Source organism: Papio anubis, chromosome 1 (assembly GCF_008728515.1).
Source record: "Papio anubis isolate 15944 chromosome 1, Panubis1.0, whole genome shotgun sequence".
In the NCBI taxonomy this organism is placed as follows: domain Eukaryota; kingdom Metazoa; phylum Chordata; class Mammalia; order Primates; family Cercopithecidae; genus Papio; species Papio anubis.
The window spans coordinates 89115266-89136701 of record NC_044976.1 but is presented as its reverse complement, the minus strand read 5'-3'; positions in this window follow the sequence as shown (position 1 = coordinate 89136701).

Here is a 21436-nt window from a genome sequence, read left to right as displayed (position 1 = left end):
AACGGTCAATGGATGGACTTAATAGAGTGAAAAGACTTTGGACTGTGAAGTCAGAGAACCTGGGTCTGAACTATTATTCTTCTACGTCTTTGTAGTATGCTTTCACCACATTGAAAATTGTCTGAGCCTCAATTCTTTTATCTGCAAAATGGAGCTAATACCTACACAGGGGCTTTTAAGAGAATAAAATGCAACAGTGTTTGAAAAAGCAATATACTCCCCTTTATGGAAAAAGAGCCTGTAAAGGAACCAATACAATGGCCGGGTGTGGTGACGCACATCTGTAATCCCAGCACTTCGGGAGGCCGAGGCGGGTGGATTGCCTGAGCTCAGGAGTTTGAGACCAGCCTGGGCAACATGGTGAAACCCCGACTCTACTAAAATACAAAAGATTAGCCAGGTGTGGTGGTGTGCACCTGTAATCCCAGCTACTTGGGAGGCTGAGGCAGGAGAATTGCTGGAACCTGGGAGGCAGAGGTTGCAGTGAGCCAAGATTGCACCACTGTACTCCAGCCTGGGTGACAAGAGACTCTGTCTCAAACATAAATAAATGAATAAATACATAAATACAAAATAAATACAATAAAGGAACCAATGCACCAAAGGCTGCTCTCAACATTTTCCCTGCTCCTAGGCACTCAATATCAGAACATAGACTTCTTTCTTTTGCTCAGATACCAGGGATAAGAAATGAGAGAGAGAGAAATGCGGAAAGACAGGAAACCAGATTCTGGCTATCAGAGGAAAAAAAATCACTCTAAATAATTTTCAGACAATGTTGCTCTCCTTTCTCAAACACTGGGGCCACAGGCATTATGCCACAGGAGATAGCAGCCTGGCAGATATTTTAAACTGATTCTGAAACTGAACGACAGGCCATTTGCACCATATGCCACTGACACGTTAATCTAGGAAACGATGCTAGGCACCTGGGGAAATCCATGCTGAAATGCCATTTAGGCAGGACATACCAACTCCAGTGGCAGAGGTTCATCAAAATACAGGCAGGGTGGCCAAGAAGATAGAAGTGGAAAGCAGGAGTGAAGGGCACATGCAGTGTCCAAGGCACAAAAGGTGTTCCGAGTTGCAGACACTTCATTGTGCTTCTAGGAGAGCTGCAGATTCAGCAAGACATTAAAACTGGGTATTTGCAGTCTGGACAAACGAGTATCTGCTACTTTTGCATCAGTTATTCTACATGGCCTCCAACCCTGTGACCCTTCTATCCATTGGCAAATACTGGGCGATGCTCCAGTTCACCAAAATGGCCTCCTTTAATCCTGCAGTTTCATTGTAAAAAGCCCAAGCAAGCGGCTGCCGAGTGACTCTAGTAGTTGCTCCAGTGTCAGACTTTCCAGGATCCAATTTGGTGGGAGCACTCTGGGCCTTTGGTCTCCCTCTACCCTTTGCCAGGCGCTGTTTCTTGGTTACTCTGAGCAGTAATGAGCTTCTCCACCCCAGCATGAGGACAGGCTCACAGCCAGCACATGAAAAGGGCTGTGCTCATGTGTGGCAAACTACTCTATTTCATGGGCAGCTCACACGTCTGTCTTCTTTTTTTCCCCTTCTTCTGTGATGCAACTATAATAATGATTTTTTAAAGTAGGAATAAGGCAGAACTATGGCTTTCTGGGGTAAAAAAAAAAAAAAGTCAGTAAAATTGCAGCAAATATCATCAAAGAAGCTCAGAATAAAATGCCCACCCATTCTTGTCATTGGCTCAAATGATTTTCCAGGAGCAAAAGGATCATTCTGACAGGCATCTTAATAAACAAATAGAATCATTACCTTTGTTATTTCCCTCCAGGCAAATGAGGCTTAAAAAATCAGCACTTCCTGTTAATGTTAGTTATTTTTCATCGTCAGAGGAATCTGAAAGATCACAAAAATAAGATTAGGCCACCAAAGAATGTGGATGAATAATTCAGAGTTGTCGTTAAGCGTGGGCTCTGGAATCAGCTTTTGGTTCAGATCCAGAGCTCTGTCCCTTACCCTCTGATGACCATTGGCAGTTTACTCAACCTCTACCCCCAGTCTCTGTTTCTTCATACAGAAACTTGTATGAATAACTTATACAGAATAACGCCACCTGTACCTTGTAAAGAGTAACTTCACCTGCCAAGGTTGTTAAGAGAATTAAAAGAGAAAGTATGTGTGTAGCAAGGAGCACATTTCCTAGCACATGGTCTGGGTACCTATGTTAAAATGATAGGCCTGATCTTGGAAACCACATGTCACTTATGTGTTTTAATGTAGAGAGACTGTTTCTATGAATTCTTAGCAAAGGCTAAATATGTGTTCAAATGAGAAAATCATAGGCATTTTCTGAGCATTCACCACTACACCCAAGAAGTAGAAGAGTTAGTTTTTGCTCAGGAGTAGCTTAAAGTCAACCCTAAAGAACAGTAATACCACTCTTAATCCAAGACCTGATGTTCAGCAACCCCATGCCTTTACCCTATGCACCCAGAAACACCATCTTAAATGAGATCTAAACATGCTACCACAGTAGTGTCCTAACTGATCTCCCTGCACCCCTCCTGGACTTCATATAGCCAATCCACAGAGCAGCAGAGGGCTCTATATAATGCAAAATAAATCATATGATCTCAGAATCCACTGATGGCTCCCTACCTCACACAAAATGGGACCCAAAGTCCTCCTTCTACCTGCAAAGCCCGTCATGGTTTGAGCCCCGTTATCTTCCTGATCACTTCTCTTCCTGCTTCCCTCCTTTGCTCGCCCCCTTCTAGCCATACTACCCTCCTCAAACACACCAAGCTTGCTCTCACTTCAGAACATCTGGACTGCTACTTTCTCTCTCTGGAATGCTCTTGTCCTATGTACTCATCTGGCTTGCTCCTTTACTTCATTTAGGTTTCTGCTCGAATGTCCCCTAATCAGAGAAAGCTTCCTTGACCATTCTTTTTAAATAGTCACCCAATCCTGCTATTCTCCATCTCCCTTATCTGCTTTATTTTTCTTCACAGAGCCTTCAAGACTTCATAAAGGAAGGTTAATGTGATGAGGTCCAGTCCTCACTGCTACAACTGATCCCAATGCCATAATTAGCATTTGTCACCTTCATCTTCCACCCCATTCTAGTTTTGTCTCACCCTTTACCAACACCTCAGCTGGTCTAGGGTGCCTCCCAGCAACCTAGGAGTCATCTAAGAGTGACTCAGACCTTCACCCACAAGGGGACTGGGTTGCGTTAGCCCCTGTGGGCTGAGGTTGCTGCGGTTGCCGATTTACAGTTATCAGTGGGCACTGGAGTTACCACCAAGAGATGCCCCATTGAATCCCTGGGTCCTAGACGTACTCCCTTCTGCCCTATCACCTCCACTGTTTAATAGCAACCCTATTTCCTTATAGGAATCGGAGTCAATTGCTTCATAAACATTTCACAAGTGGATCATTGAGAATGATGGTGAAAAGAACCAATCTTATTTCCACCAGTTGATTCCTGGACCCATATATTATAGCTAGTAGAGAATCAGCACTGTTTGTTCTGTGCATATACTGCATGTTGGAGGATACAGTTCAACCTCATAGGGTATTATGCCCAAGCTAGCACATTAACTAGGCTGTTCCATTATTCTACTAGGCTGGCTGCCTCTGGGTGAAGAAGTACATTGTAAGACCAATCAATCCCATGATCATGTGCCCATTGTCACAACCCTCTTACCATCAAATGAATCCCTTAGTCTGAGGCATAGTTGCGTGGAATCCCATTTCAGTAAAGAACACATTCCACAAGTCCTCAGATATCAGTGTCAGTAACAGCATTGATGTCAGGGAAGGCAAAACCGTATCCAACTAGGTGTCAGTTCTAATAATGGAATTAGGTGTGATGTCATCAACTTGCTGCCAAGTGCCTGGCTAGTATCTCTGAGGATGGTGCCTTATCTATGCCAGCCTGTCCTCTGGCAAGAAAAATATTCAGCAATGACAGGAGCTATATCAGCCCTGGTGAGAAGGACTTGATACTGTTGTGTCCATGCCTAGTCTCTACTCCTGTCACTAGGACCATGCCATTAATGAGCCAATTGCAAAAGTACTGGAATGGCAAAGGAGAGACACTGACATCCAGAAGACAAGCCATCCTGTCTACTTGGTTGTTGATGTTCTATTGATTCACTATGGTGGATGCTCATGAGCATTAACATAGGATTTAAAAAATCCTCACCCTTTATGCCTATCCTCATAGGTCCATCCATATGCCTTGGCCCCGTACTTCCTTATAGAAAAAGCCAATAAAAGCGGACATTAGAAAGCTGGTCATTATTGTAGGCCTCTGAAAGTGACTCAGAGTTTTCTGCCCAAGGGCCAGAGAGGGCAGCTCTACTCACCAGATCCTATCTTTATTAGTCAAGGGTTGCCCCAAGGAATGTTAATTCTCTGGAATGTCTAGGTTTGCGTATGTATGAGTGCTGAGGAAATTCCAGCAGACATCTATTCAGGTTAGAAAAACTCAGGCTAGAGAGTGGAACAGATTCACAGTGCAGCTGAGACAAGATCTTTATCTGGTTATACCTGGGCATAGCTGCTTGCTGCAGCAAAAGTTGGGAAAAAAAGGTGGGTTAAGAGGATATGAGGTGAAGCCTAAGAGGTGTCTGATATACCTTCAAAACCTGGGAAGGCAGGTATGACTGTGAGAAAGTGTTAAATTATGTATTTCAGCTAATTAGATAACAGGGTATTTTAAAATATATGCTAATTGTATGGTGCTCTCAAAGGCAACAGTTGTTAGCGAAGGAAGAGATCAGTTGGGCTAGAGTTGGCAGGAAAGGAGCTGGTGTCTTGAGCCATGGCTGGTGGGGAGCTGAGGACTCTGAGTAGAGTCCCTCCTTGTTAAGGAAGGTGAAATGATAATGCCTTGGAGAAGAGGTGGAGTCAAGGACAGGACAGATAGACTGCCTTCTATAAGACAGACTGCTGTCTTTGTTGTGATACAGTGTAGTACATGGCTAGATAAACATGCTTTGGAGTAAGACAGGTCTGTTTTGAATCCTGGCTCTACTGCTTGGGTAAGTTCCTTAACCTCCTCACACTTTAGTTTCCTCATTTGTCTAATGAAAACAGTGCCGACTTCATAGATTTATAATGAGGATTCAATTAATTAATTTACATAAAACACTTAAAATAGTGCCTGGTACATCATAAGCCCTAGTAAAGATGAGCTATTACTATTATCAGGGAAAGTACAAACAATGGCTTTTTAAAAGCGAAAGGAAACCTAACTAGAACAAAATTATAAGAATAGGAAACACTAGGCAGTAAAGGGAAAACAGATAAATCATATTTTCATACAGCACAAAGTAAGTGACTGTAAGGAAAGTTCTACAAAAAGTATTCAGTTATGTCCTGCAAAAAGTGCCCGGAGATGCCTGAGGCATCTCGGAGACATCTGAGGCATCTCGGAGAAACTTAGCAGAAATTCCTTTTAGCCTCAGTGCAAAGAAAACTAATCAAACAATAATGGCCATGTTGACATGAGAAAAAGCAGTGGCAAAAAACCTGTTGGTAGCTCGTCTTCTTTTGGAATCTATAGGACATATGGGTAGCTCGGGCCTTTCGTCATTTCTCCAGTGTATGGCCGGATTAGCCAGGCAAATGCAATCTGCCTCCACATCAGAAGGAGAATATTTCCAGGCAGAAAGGGCTGCAGCTGTCACTGACAAACTCCAGGCATCCTGGGGATAGAATCGTTTGCCGTAGCCAAGTTTTTTTGGGGGAAAACTACTTCTCTTCTTACCTGAGCTGCCTACTAGTATTCCTTTGCTCATAATTTGTATGAACAGAACAATTGTGTTGATGATTTCATGCACTGAACAAAGTTGAGAGAATATCAAAACATTTGGGCATTGGTTTGACAAGTTATCCAAAATATCACGAAGAGTTTCCTTTTTGGTCTTCTGCCTTCAAGGTGCACCCTCTCCAATGCTAAAGTTCTTTGTGAATCTGCCTTGGCAATTAGCATGAAGGCATGAATGACCTTTGGCAATCATTAGCTCCTTAATCATCATCTGCCTTCCCTTTTTTCTCCAACAGATCCTGAAAACCTTCATTTTTGTGTTACAAAAACCTTCCATTATTTTCTAAGTTCAAAGGATCTTCTTTAAATTTTTTTCTTTTATTATAAAAGTAATACTTGCTTATTAGGAAAAACAATCAGAGAATTTAGAAGGTTACAAAGTGAAAAGTGAAAGAGTCCCTCCCCACCTGACCAAGAAACACCCCCACTCCACTCCCTGCAGGTTCACCATTGACACCAGTGAGCTGGGTATGCTTCCAGACAGTCCCCTTTTTCCAAAGGGGATTGTATCCCCTCCACACAACTCACAGGTATTGTTCCTTTGCAACTTACTTTTTTGTTGAACAACATTGGGAATATCTTTTCATGTGTTCATATAGATTTACCTCATTATTTTTAACGAGTAAATGTATTCTATTGTGCGGTTTACCAGGAATTGCTAACAAAACCCTGATTAATGAGATACTTAAAGATATTCCCAATTTTTCTCTGTTACAAACCATTCTGATATGAACACCCATATATACATAATTGTGTACTTGTGAAAGTGCATGTCTAGAATAAATTCTTACAAGACTATTTTGCTACATTTCATGGTGTGTACACTTAACATTTGGACACATATCGCTAAAATTTGAACCAATTTACACTCCCATTAGCAGTGTGTGAGAGTGTCTGTGATTCACTCCCTCCCAAGGTTCCCGAGTCTCCTGACAAAGTAGCCTGGGATTTGAAATCAGACAGACAGGGTTCTGAATCCTGGCTCTGTCATTTATTAGCCCTGTGACCACTTTTAAATTAGTTTTCTCTCCTATGAAATGGAAACAAACAGACAAACAAACAAAAAAACCAACCTTCTGTAACTGCTATAATAGTTAAGTGAAATGATGCAATTGAAGGACCTAGTACATTGCCTGCCAGACGGTAGCCACTCAGCACGAGCCATTTCCCTTAACTTCAATTTCCTAATGTGATATTCTGGTTTATACCTGCTTCTCACTGGGGTGTCTCCTCTTGCTGTTATGCCCTTTTCTTACAGTGAGGTAACAAGAGTCACATATGCTGGAGTTTGATAATCAGTTTTTTTTTTTTTTTTGAGACAAGGTCTCACTCTGCCACCCAGGCTGCAGTGTAGTGGTGCCATCATGGTTCACTGCAGCCTCAACTTCCTGGGCTCAAGTGATCCTCCCGCCTCAGCCTCCAGAGTAGCTGGCTGGGACTACAGGTGCATGCTACCACCCCCGGCTCATTTTTATTTTATTTTATTATTTTTTGTAAAGAAGGAGTTTCACTTTGTTGCCCAGGCTGGTCATGCGCTCCTGGGCTCAAGCGTCCTCCCATCTTGGCCCCCCGAAATGCTGGGATTACAGGTGTGAGCCATTGAGCTAGCCAATAATCATTTTCTTTTTTTATTTCATCTGCTTTTGCATGTCATTAGAGAGGTGATGACTTCTCTGAGGCATTATTTCTGGGAATTTGAGTATTCTTTGCTAATTGGTTCCAGAACTAATAAGTTAACTACCAGATTCCTTTTGTATCATTTTGTACAAATTCACCAACCCTAAAAGATTATAGAGACTTTGGCAAATAAGTGACTTTTGTGGGTTGTAGGGTGACTGAAGTTTCTCCTTCAGAAAAAGATTCCTGAAGTCTTCCTTATAGAAGATTATATATAACCCCCACCAGTCCCACGACCTACCCCCGGTCACAGACAAAAATATCAAAAAATAACTGGCAGCTTCTATTTATTCTCAACCAATGTAAGCTCAAACAGTACAATTCAATCATTGGGTAATGCTTATAACTACCTCATAGTACGTGCATTCACTGAGTAAGTCCACAGTTTTTTCTGGTTTCTGAGTTTCTAGCCTGAGCCATTGAAGACTAGGGGATTGTAGCTTAGCTGATTCACTTCCCAGCAGCTCCACCCTACTTTTATAATTAGATTTTATGATGATGATCTGAGGAACTAAAGACAAGACCACCCCAACCAGGGTCCATTAACTTATGAGAAAGGATTTTACCTAGTGAAGAAGTGGTGAAAGCAGACACATTCAAAGACGCTTTCTTCTCCATGCAGTCTTTCTTCTTCAGGGATCTTTCCCAATTGCTAGAAAGTAATTCAGCTCACAAAGCTCAGATGGTACCATGTTGTGGGGAATGAGATGTGATGCTCTCTGCAGCAAGGCCACCCTAAAGTTCAGAAGATATGTGTGAGCTTTGACTGCAAGGAGATTTTAGTTTTAGCATGAAAAGCCAATATCAGATCATTTGAATTTATTTTCCACTTCAGTTTGCCCATCTGCTCCAGGAAATCTGATTTAAATATATTTTATCAGAAGCTTTCCACAGACACCAAGTTACCTAGCAACTCCAAGTTGCCGTTAGTGAGTTGTTTCCAACATAAAGAGAGTTCAGAACTTGGGGATGATGTGTTTTTAGCCTTCAAAGTTTATGAAGCAAGAATTAAATATTGAAACTGCCATTCTCACTCTGCATGAATGTAGAACCCATTTAAATTACATAGAGTCTTGGGGGCTGTATTTCTAAAGAGAAATTTTTAATTAACCTACATGACCATAAATGTAAATGAAATAGTTCTGTTTAATTTGCAATAACCAATCCAAATGCAGCATTGCTCAGGTTTAATTTAAGATCTTTAACAAAATCTAAATTAGTGCTTTGCATTTTGTGCTTGCTTTGGTAAGTCAAAAAGATTGAGTATTTCTAGACCTTGGCAAATATATCCCTTAGCTCCATTATAAGGATATGGGCTTAGACCTGTAGATGGTGAGTTGAGCACACGCAGAAACATCACTATTCTCCAAACACATAGGAATGATAGATACAATATTAAATATATATGTATTATAAATGCATAGCCACAATCTAAAACAAAAAAGGAAAATCTTTATGGATCACAAACGGAAAGGAAAACCCAGTGGTTAGCAAGAACTGAAGCTGCACACAGCACATGGGGAGCCCAGAGTGAATAAGGTCACCAAGGTTGGAGTCTTAACACCAGCTTGGGGACCAGCACCTAATACCTGCAGCATGTGATAGGAAACTGGGACCAGGCTCTCCACATGAAGCGAGAAACCAAAGTCTCTTTAGCATGTTTATGAACAGGAACGAAAATCACTTTGCTCATTACCCAAGGTTGTAACCAGAAATATACTATTTGCAATGTTCAGCTAAATTATTATTCAAGAATGAAGATGAAATAATCATATTTTCAGATAGACAAAGACTCTGAAAACTTACAATCCTCAGATTCTCACAAATCTAATACCCAAATCTAAATGTAAATAGATAGTACAATAATATTAACTATAATATTATCAATAATTTTTTACATAAAACAAGTTAGAACTAAAATTCTAAACAATTACGTGGATTTTAACTGGGGTGGATAATTTTGGGGACAGACATATTATTCTGAGGTTTTTATCTTGTTTGGAAAGACAGTAGAATCTGATTCCATTTAGATACTTCCAAAAATATTAATATAAGTGCCTCTGTAGAATTGTAAAGTATGTGAGCTGTATTTCTGACAGAGGTCTTGAAGTCTAGGATACCAGCTCATGTTAAGGAGACAATATTGAGGAAACATAGAACAAAAATGATTTTCTATCAGAACAAAGCAAAAGTAGGAGACAGAATAGTGACTTCAGATCTATAGAGAAGCTAAATTATCAGTAACAGAAGAGATTTTGAGACAACAGGATGAAAAGGCCTAGGGGAAAGCATGGGGTTACTGAGGTGACATGCTGCAGCTTGGTCAGCTGGAGTCAAGCATACCTTTCAGTAGTCTTCCTAAGGCAGTGGTTCCCAAGCTTTTTCTTCTAAAGACCCCTTTACACTCTTAAAAATTTTAGTGAGGACTCCAAAGAGCTCTTTGTGGGCATATTAGTCTTTCTCATGCTACTAATAAAGATACACCTGAGACTAAATAATTTATGAAGGAAACAAGTTTAATGGACTCACAGTTCTGCGTGGCTGGAAAGGCCTCACAATCATGGTAGAAGACAAAGGAAGAGCAAAGGGACATCTTACATGGCAGCAGGCAAGAGAGTGTGTGCAGGAGAACTGCCTTTTTTAAAAAAATTATACTTTAAGTTCTAGGGTACATGTGTACAACGTGCAGGTTTGTTACATATGTATACATGTGCCATGTTGGTTTGCTGCACCCATTAATTCATCATTTACATTAGGTATTTCTCCTAATGCTATCCTTCCACCATCCCCCAACCCCACGACAGAACCCATTGTATGATGTTCCCCTTCCTGTGTCCAAGTGTTTTCGTTGTTCAATTCCAACATATGAGGAGAACATGTGGTGTTTGGTTTCTTGTCCTTGTGATAGTCTGCTCAGAATGATGGTTTCCAGCTTCATCTATGTCTCTACAAAGGACATGAACTCATCCTTTTTTATGGCTACATAGTAGTATTCCATGGTGTATATATGTCACATTTTCTTAATCCAGTCTATCATTGGTGGACATTTGGGTTGGTTCCAAGTCTTTGCTATTGTGAATAGTGCCGTAATAAACATACATGTGCATGTGTCTTTATAGCAGCGTGATTTATAATCCTTTGGGTATGTACCCAGTAATGAGATGGCTGGGTCAAATGGTATTTCTAGTTCTAGATCCTTGAGGAATCGCCACACTGTCTTCCACAATGGTTGAACTAGTTTACAGTCCCACCAACAGTGTAAAAGCGTTCCTATTTCTCCACATCCTCTCCAGCACCTGTTGTTTCCTGATTTTTTAATGATTGCTATTCTAACTGGTGTGAGATGGTATCTCACTGTGGTTTTGATTTGCATTTCTCTGATGGCCAGTAATGATGAGCATTTAGTCATGTGTTCGTTGGCTGCATAAATGTCTTCTTTTGAGAAGTGTCTGTTCATATCCTTTGTCCACTTTTTGATGGAGTTGTTTGATTTTTTTCTTGTAAATTTGTTTAAGTTCTTTGTAGATTCTGGATATTAGCCCTTTGTCAGATGGGTAGATTGCAAAAATTTTCTCCCATTCTGTAGGTTGCCTGAGAACTGCCCTTTTATAAAACCATCAGATCTCATGAAACTTATTCACTATCAGGAGATCATCATGGGGAAAAACCTACCCCCATGATTCAATTACCTCCCACCTGGTCCCTCCCACAACATGTGGGGATTATGGGAGCTACAATTCAAGGTGAGATTTGAGTGGAGACACAGCCAAACCATATCAGTGGGCTAATGTGAGATAGATAGATAGATAGATAGATAGATAGATAGATAGATAGAGATATTTATCATGTTAGAAGCTAAAACTGGGAACATTTAAAAACTCAATTAATACAAAAGGACACATTTCATGCACTGTCAGAATAAGGATGTCATCACATCACCTGACCTCTGAGAAACTCCTCTGTAAACGTTATGCCAGAATAAGAGAGAAAAAGATAAATAAAATCTTGATTGGATCTGAAAATAGTTTTGACCTCACAGACCCCTGTGAAATAGTCTGGAGGATCCCCAGGGATCCCAGACCTTATTTTGAGAGCCCCAGTTCTAAGGGATAGAACATACCGTATGCTTGTTCAATGTCAACCCGTATGTGTCCTTTAAGGTTGGCCTCCATCTGACTAAGCTCTGGGTGAGTGTTTCTACTCTGGCCCTTTTCTGAACTCACAGAACTCATTGCCAGAAACACACGGGTTGCTTATTTAGACCTTCTTTGATAGTCTTGTTTTGTTTTATAATTCAATTTTTAAATAAATGTATGTCTTTTTAATTTGATCAGAATTTCTGGAGGGTAAGGCATGAATATTCTAGTTCTTTTTTTCCCAAAGGAATTAATATGGGATACTATGAAGTTAGTAAGAATTAATGGTGATTATAATGGCTCTGGATTTATTAATTAGTTGTAACTATAATGGCAACTCTTAAAATGATTTAGCAAATTATTTTATCATAGATCAACAAGGCGACAGGAATCAAATTGAATCTGGTCTCTTTCTATTCCAGATGGTCAATAACATTAGAGTGCAGCCAGTCTCCAAGGCCAGAAACAATGGAGTCATGTGCAGGTCCTACTTCTCTGTTCCCATCTGATTGGCTGGTAAATTCTGTCATTTTACTGTGGAACTGTCCTCTGGGGTGGTCCTTTCCTCCGATTCCTAGTGTCACTTCCTCAGTCAAGTTCTCAGCACTTCTTGCCTTGAGTATAGGAGCAGCCTCCTTATTAGAGCTCCTGGGCCTGACCCTCATCTCTTCTCATTCCAGTACATGTGCCTCACAGTCACTGCTCATTTTCCTGAAAGCAGGCTTGATCTCGGTATTCCTCCTGTGTAAAAATCACCTATGACAACAAAGTCTATTTGACTGGATGCCAGGGTATATCAGGTTTTACTTTTCTAATACAGTTGGCTAAAGGGTGGTCTTCAGAGTGGATGCTCTGGTCTCGTGTGGCCCTGGGCCAACAGCCAGGATAAGATTACCTAATTACACAGTCAAAAGATAGAGTCTTCCTGGGATGTATAGGCTACATGACAGAAAAAAATTCTGGATTTCTTCAAAGTGGAATCTGGAAGAGCAGACTGCCCCCAGCCACTGCAGATTGTGCTAAAGTGTTTCTTTTTCCATGCCAACTCACTCTATACTTCTACTTTGCCTCTGGAAGAATTTCCTAGCATAGCACCTACCACAAGAACTATACCAGTGGTTCTCAATGAGGAGCAATTTTGTCCCCAGGAGACACTTGGCAATGCCTAGAGACATTTTTGGTTGTCACGAGTTGGGGGTGAGAGCCACTGGCATCTAGTGAGCAGATGTCAGGGATGCTGCTGAACATGCTACAATGCACTGGCCATGCCCCCACAATAAAGAATTATCTGGCCCAAAATGTCAGTAGTGCTAAGGTTGGGGAACCCTGAGAGGCACAATATAGGTTTAGTAATATATGTAATAATTTCTCTATATAGTGTTCCTGAGTAGCTTATAGGAGTATCTTTTCCATAACCATTTGCAACCCCAGATCATTGCCCAAATGGAGTCAGCCTCTCATATGCCTACACAATAAAGCTCAGACTCTCAGACCTGATGTTCGAACCCCTTCCAGATGTACTCCTGCTTCCATCAGCTTCATTGTTCTCCCCTTAATGCTGTCTGCCTTATCTTATACTACATTAAACTCCCACTGTCCCCTGAAATGCCACACTCTTCAAATCTTTGTGCACACTCCTCTCTGATTACACTACTCTCTCTTTTAATTTACTTAGCAGACGTCTACTTACCTTTAAAGACCCAGCTCAATTAAAGCCCTCCCTGACACCCTCTCCTCTCTGTGCACACCTATTCCTCACACTTCCTATTTCTTTTATAGTACTTGTTTGTCTTTCTTACTGTACTGTGGATTTTTACAATCTTTTACATTAATTTGATTGACAGCAATTAGCACTGGGCCTGGCACTTGGTAAGTGCTCAAAAATTATCAGTCAAGTGTTTATATGCGTGTACTTGTAGGTGTATACACACATGAGTAAATGCATGCACAACTAGATGGACACACATACACACACACACACACGCCAAAGAAAAAGCCTGGCTGAAGAGAGACTTTATCGCCATTGCTATACAAGATTACTTCTCCCAGACACTTGCATAGTGTTCCTGGGATAGGAATTTAAATAAAGTTTCAAAGAACCACTATGAAAAATCATTTATGTAGACACAGATGTTCAGATGCTTGCCTATTGTTCAAATGCCAAAAGATTGCCAATGCAACATGGTACAACTCCAGCCAAAGGAGACCTGGTACAACATTCCAGAATTGTATATGGAATAGGATTTCATCAATAGTGCAATCAAAGTTGCCTGTGTTTTTCCTAGAGTGTAACCAGGACTGAGAAATTGCCCCTGAATCTACTCACTAACTGAAAGCTGAGAATGCTGAGACAGAGTGTATGTTCTGTGTGCACATACAAAAGAAAAATGCTTTGTGCTAAATCCATTAAAATCTGAATTCTGTGCTCATTGGTCATTTTTCTTAATTTGTTTAGTGAATCACTGGATGAACCAGCCACACGTGAATCCTGATTCACAAACTGGGGAGCTGTGGGGGCGAGGCTCCCTTGGTCTGTGTTTTTATCTATAAAATGCTCTTTGGCACCTCTTGAGGTCATAGGATAAATGGATCATGTGCAGAACCCGATTCTGCCTGAATACAGAGTTAATCTGAAGCATACATATTATGTATATATCTCACATAATGTATATCTAACAGATTCAGAAGTATAATTTACTACAGTGGGTCTTCATTACCTGTGGTTTTCTATAGGCTGGATCTGATTCCTCTTTGCTCCTTTTTTATTGTTTTGGTGGAGAAACAAAAGCTTTACATATAAGATGTTCATTAAAGTCTTGGTAAGAAGATGGAAAGGAGAATATTGACTAATATTGAGGATTTTTATGAACCTACTACATCCCAGGAAAATTGGAAATGAGCAAATATAATCACAGTTTTCAAAAGGGGATGAAAGAGGGTTTCCAAGACTATGATGTAGAAGCCAAGGATTTAGTTTGAGAACTTGGAGCCTCAGTTTGTTGAACGCATTGATATTGAAGGTTTGTCCCCAGCCACGGAGGGTTCCTAAGTTGGAGGACATTTTATTTTCTACAGCATCAAAATGAATGGTGAGGAGCTAAGTACAGATAATGTACTAAATTAGTACAACTATGTACTATTAATAACCAACCCTGCTAAGGGGTTTCCACTACACTGACAGAGATCAACAAGAAAGGAAACTTCTGTTTCTCAACAGATGATTCACATACATAATGCTAGATTAAACCAGGAACAATTTGAATCCCTGAATAGACCAATAACAAGTTCTGAAATTGAGGCAGTGATAAATAGCCTACCAACCAGAAAAGCCCAGGCCCAGACAGATTTACAGCTGAATTCTACCAGAGGTACAAAGAGGAGCTGGTATCCTTTCTTCTGAAACTATTCCAAACAATTGAAAAGGAGGTACTTCTCCCCGCTCATTCTATGAAGCCAGCATCATTCTGATACCAAAACCTGGCAGAGATACAACAAGAAAAGGAAACTGCAAGCCAGTATCCCTGATGAACATGGATGCAAAAATTCTCAATAAAATACTGGCAAACCAAATCCAGCAGCACATCAAAAAGCTTATTTACCACGATCAAATCGGCTTCATCCCTGGGATGCAAGGCTGGTTCAACAATATTCAAATCAATAAATGTAATTCATCACATAAACAGAACCAAAGACAAAAACCACATGATTATCTCAATAGATGCAGAAAAGGCCTTCAATAAAATTCAACATCACTTCATGTTAAAAACTCTCAATAAACTAGGTAGTGCTGGAATATATCTCAAAATAGTAAGAGCCATTTTTGACCAACCCACAGCCAGTATCATACTAAATGGGCAAAAGCTGGAAGTATTCCCCTTGAAAACCGGCACAAGGCAAGGATGCCCTCTCTTGCCATTCCTGTCAACATAGTATTGGAAGTGCTGTCCAGGGCAATCTGGCAAGAGAAACCTGGCAATAAGAAATAAAGAGTACTCAAATAGGAAGAGAGGAAGTCAAACTGTCCCTGTTTACAGACGATATGATCCTACATCTAGAAAACCCCATCATCTCAGCCCAAAACTTCTTGAGCTGATAAGCAACTTCAGCAAAGTTCCAGGGTGCAAAATCAATGTACAAAAATCACAAGCATTCCTATATACCAACAACAGACAAGCAAAGAGCCAAATCATGAATGAACTCCCATTGACAATTGTTACAAAGAGAATAAAATACCTAGGAATACAGCTAACAAGGGAAGTGAAGGACCTCTTCAAGGAGAGCTACAAACCACTGCTCAAGGAAATAAGAGAGGACACAAACAAATGGAAAAACATTTCATGCTTGTGGATAGGAAGAATCAATATCATGAAAATGGCCATACTGCCCAAAGTAATTTATAGATTCAATGCTATTTCCATTAAACTACCACTGACATTCTTCACAGAATTAGAAAAAACTACTTTAAAATTCATATGGAATCAAAAAAGAGTCCATATAGCCAAGAAAATCCTAAGCAAAAAAGAACAAAACTGGAGGCATCACGCTACCCAATTTCAAACTATACAAGTTTACAGTAACCAAGACAGCATGGTACTGGTACAAAAACAGGGACATAGACCAATGGAACAGAATAGAGATCTCAGAAATAAGACCACACATCTACAACCATCTGATCTTTGACAAACCTGACAAAAGCAAGCAATGGGGAAAGGATTTCCTGTTTCATAAATGGTGCTGGAAAAACTGGCTAGCCATCTTCAGAAAATTGAAACTGGACCCCTTTCTTACACCTTATACAAAAATTAACTCAAGCTGGATACCTATATAACAAACCTGCACATTCTGCACATGTACGCCAGAACTTAAAGTATAATAATAATAATAAAAAGACTTAAATGTAAAACCCAATACTATAAAAACCTTAGAGGAAAATCCAGGTAATACCATTCAGGACATAGGCGCAGGCAAAGATTTCATGACAAAAACATCAAAAGCAACTGCAACAAAAGCAAAACTTAACAAATGGGATCTAATTAAACTAAAGAGCTTCTGTACAGCAAAAGAAACTATCATCAGAGTAAATAGACAACCTACAGAATGGGAGAAAATTTTTGCAATCTATCCATCTGACAAAGGTCTAATATCCAGAATCTGCAAGGAACTCAAACAAATTTACAAGAGAAAAACAATCCCATCAAAAGGTGGGCAAAGGACATGAACAGACACTTCTCAAAAGAAGAGATTTATGTGGCCATCAAACATGAAAGCTCAACATCACTGCATTAGAGAAATGCAAATGAAGACCACAATGAGATACCATTTCATGTCAGTCGGAATGGTGATTATTAAAAGTCAAAAACAACAGATGCTGGTGAGGCTGTGGTGAAATAGGAAAGCTTTTATGCTGTTAGTGGGAATGTAAATTAGTTCAACCATTGTGGAAGATGGTGTTGTGGTTCCTCAAAGATCTAGAACCAGAAATACCATTTGATCCAGCAATCCCATTACTGAGTATATACCCAAAGGAATATACATCATTCTATTATAAAGATATATGCAAGCATATGTTTATTGGAACACTATTCACAATAGTAGAGACATGGAATCAACCCAGAGTCCCATCAATAATAGATCGGATAAAGAAAATGTGCTACATATACACCATGGAATACCATGCAGCCATAAAAAGGAATGAGATCATGTCCTTTGCAGGGACATGGATGGAGCTAGAAGCCATTATCCTCAACAAACTAACAGAGGAACAGAAAACCAAACAACATCTGTTCTCACTTATAAATGGGAGCTGAACAATGAGAACACATGGACACAGGGAGGGGAACAACCCACACAGGGCCCTGTCAGAAGGGCAGGGTCGGGGAGAGCATCGTGACAAATAGCTAAGACATGTGGGGCTTAATACCTAGGTGATGAGTTGATAGGTATACCACCATGGCACACGTTTACCTATGTAGCAAACATATGCCCATCCTCCACATATATTCCAGAATTTAAAATTATATTTTTAAAAAAGAAAAGCATATGTGAAAAAAAAGATAATGCTAGATTACTAATGGGAAAGGAGGCCCAATAAAACTAGCAGTAAAGAAGAGACTATGCTTGGTTGTAAAGCTTTGAAATATCAACTCATATTTCTATTTTGTGAAAATGCATCCAGAGACTGCAAACAGAAACCTTTCTTTGCCTCTGTGGACTTGGAAACCAATGGACCCAAGGACAGGTATCAAGTTATAACTTGTTGGTAAATAGAGACGTTTCTCTATTGGAAAATATGTGGAGCAGAGAACGTATTATGTAGGTATGTAAAGAGTAGAACAAAGATCAAAGAGTGGCAATTACAGGAAGTTGGAATTTCGGCTTAACATAAGAAAATATTTTATAATCGCCATCCCTGCTGTAAAAGGAAATGGTTTCCCTTTGTGGGTAGTCAGCAACCTGTCCCTGGAAATGCTTAAGCAGAAGCTGCACAGTGATGTAGAGGTGGACTGTGAGCATCTGATGGGCAGATCACTCTACTGATATCCACCGAGGTCTACCAAGTGCCAGGCACTCCTCTGCATTTGTGATTTATCTGGGCCTTGCAGTCTGGTCTGATGATTCTGATTTACATGGAGTCTTAGTGATCTTCATCCTCAGCTATTTTGCCCTACATCATCTTTACTGTGGCTCGTTGGTCATGCCTTCTGCATTTTTGAAGGCCTGTGAAGCCACATAATTTTATGTTATGCATATATAAGTATTTAAGAGCCAACACTGAGAGAATGCCATTGGGGAGCTGGAAGAAGACGTGGCAAGCTCTTTGTGGCAATGTGGTACAGTGGTCAAGAATGTGAACTTTGAATCAGACCTACTCAACTTTCCAGAGGCTCAGTTTCCTCCTCTCTTAAATGAGAATGATAATGACACTTACATCATAGATTATTGTGCCTATAAGGTACCTAATTATCATATGGTAAACCCCTGTTTAGCCTCCTTATTGAGACTATTATGAGGCTCTGCACAGGTTCCCATTAACACAGTGCCTGGTACACAGTAACTGTTCAATAAATAGTAGCTCTTAGTAGAAATAGTAACAGTAGGAGAACAGTAGCATTAGTAGTAACAGTACTACTACCAGGGGTAATAGTAGTAGTAATAGATGTTATAGCAGCATCAGGAGCAGCTGAGCTAGTGTCAGAGGCATTCAAACCAGAGCAACTCCATCTTGAATACAGGCTGGGTAAAATGAGGATGAGATCTACTGGGCTGCCTTCCCAAAAGGTCAGGCATTCTTAGTCACAGGATGAGATAGGAGGTTGGCACAAGATACAGGTCACAAAGACCCTGCTGATAAAACAGGATGTGGTAAAGAAGTTGGCCCAAACTCACTGAAACCAAGACGGCGATGAAAGTGACTTCTGTTAGCTGGGTGTGGTGGTGAGTGCGTGTAATCCCAGCTACTTGCGAGGCTGAGGCAGGAGAATTGCTTGAACCCGGGAGGCAGAGGTTGCAGTGAGCCAAGATCCGCCACTGCACTCCAGCCTGGGCAACAGAGTAAGACCCTGTCTCAAAATAAATAAATAAATACATAAGTAAAATAATAATTTTAAAAAAAGAAAGTGACTTCTAGTCGTCCTGGCTGATCATTATATCCTAATAATGCATTAGCATGCTAAAAGATACTCCCAGTAGCACCATGACAGTTTACAAATGTCATGTCAATGTTAGGAAGTTACCGTATATGATCTAAAAAGAGGAGGAATCCTCAGCTCCGGGGGAAATCTCCACCCCTTTCCAGAAAACTCATGAATAGTCCACCCCTTGTTTAGCATATGATCAAGAAATTACTATAAGTATACTCAGTTAAGCAGCCCATATCGCTGCACTGCCTATGGAGTAGCCATTCTGTTATTCTTTTACTTTCTTAATAAACTTGCCTTCACTTTACTCTATGGACTTGCCCCAAATTCTTTCTTGTGAGAGGTCCAAGAACCCTCTCTTGGGGTCTGGATTGGGACCTGTTTTTATAACACTAGGATTTAAACCACACATCCTGACTCCAACTTCAGTCCTTTTTCCAAAACCTGACAATGTGAGTTTTATGCTTGTTCCCTTTTTGCTATGTAGTGGTTAGATGTGTGGTTTGAGACTTAAAGTGTTTCTCCCTTTTAAGAGTGAGAAGATCAGACTAATAATAGAAAGTAGATTTGTCCTCTGTGGATTCTGGACTCTTTACTCTGCAAAGGATATTGTGAGGATGATGTGAAAACAATAGGAAGATGTGGGAATCCCAGTTTAACTAGTGCACAGTGCACTTTATGCCAGTTTTGGAGTTAATAATAGTCCCCTTTCACTCTAAAAATTGTCATAGTTTGGGCAGGGTGCAGTGGCTCACACCTGTAATCCAAGCACTTTGGGAGACCGAGGCAGATGGATCACTTGAGGTCAGGAGTTTGAGACCAGCCTGGTCAACATGGTCTTTACTAAAAATACAAAAATTACCTGGGCATGGTAGTGGGTGCCTGTAATCCCAGCTACTTGGGAGGCTGAGGCAGAAGAATCACTTGAACCTGGGAGATGGAGGTTGCAGTGAGCCAAGATCACACCACTGCACTCCAGTCTGGACAACAGAGTGAGACTCCATCTCAATAAAATAAAATAAAATTAAAATTAAAAAAAGTCATAGTTTGGATGATTAACTATATGGTTACTCTAAATATATACACTCTTAATTGTAGTCATTTCAACTTAGACCAAAATTGCACTGACTGCAGACAAATTGTATTCAAACTAGTATTTTTTGAAAAGCAACTATCACTTTTAAGTGAATGAGTGTCACTCTTTTGGGCATAGATAAATAGCCCATCAAAATTGTCCAAGCAGGACCATTTGCAAAGAATTTTCCTGTTTCTCTGAGTTTCTGGAATGTGAAATTGACATTCTTTCTTGCAGAAATCTGTCTTATGAATAGTATTTATTGTTTTTCTTTCTGAGAGCTTGGTGAAAAACGAGTGTGTGTTGGGACGGGGAGGGAGGGGTAGAAGAGCTCAGGTGACTCTGTCTTTGAATACAGAAGATTTAGCATGGAGATATGCCCCAGGCTTTTTTGGGGAGGCTGGGTCAGTGCAGAAGGGAGGTGAGTGAACGAGCAGCTCCATAGCCAGCCTGCAGTTGGAATGAGGCTGGAGACTCCTGCTTTGGCATCAGCTGCTCCACACTCCCCAGATCAAATATCAGCTGCCAGGACCAACTGGTGCCTCCTGGAGGTCTTTAAAAAATGATTTTCCAGCTGTGAAAGGCTGTGCCATTGTTCTGCTGTTTGGCCACCTTCTCTCTGGCCGGCCCACTAGCAGCAGCCACGCAGGGCAGCCAGAATGAGTCAAATCAAAGGGTGGACAATACAGCAGCCACCCAGCCACCGTCCCTCCTCCCTCGGCTGTCTGATGTCAGATCATCAAAGGCCCTTGCATATGGCCCTGTGCTTGCTCTTCATTCACCTCACAGGCCTCTAGAATTTTCACAAGTCAGAGGAGGTGCCAGGAGAAAATTTGCGGCCCCTGAGGGTGCCCTAGGGGTGGTTAATAGCCAGGGAGGGTGACAAGAAAGGGGGAAGTTTAGTGTGCTGCGGATCCCAATTGTTTGGCTAACAGCCGGAGGTTGACCTTGAGCTTGCGTCTGCCACATGGCAGAGGCACCAGCCGGGCAGCATGTTCTGAAGGATCAGGAATAATGGAACTTGAAAATGCAAATGGCTTTAATGAATACTTCTCCCCTTCCACCCCCTACACCAAAGCTCCGTGTATTCAAA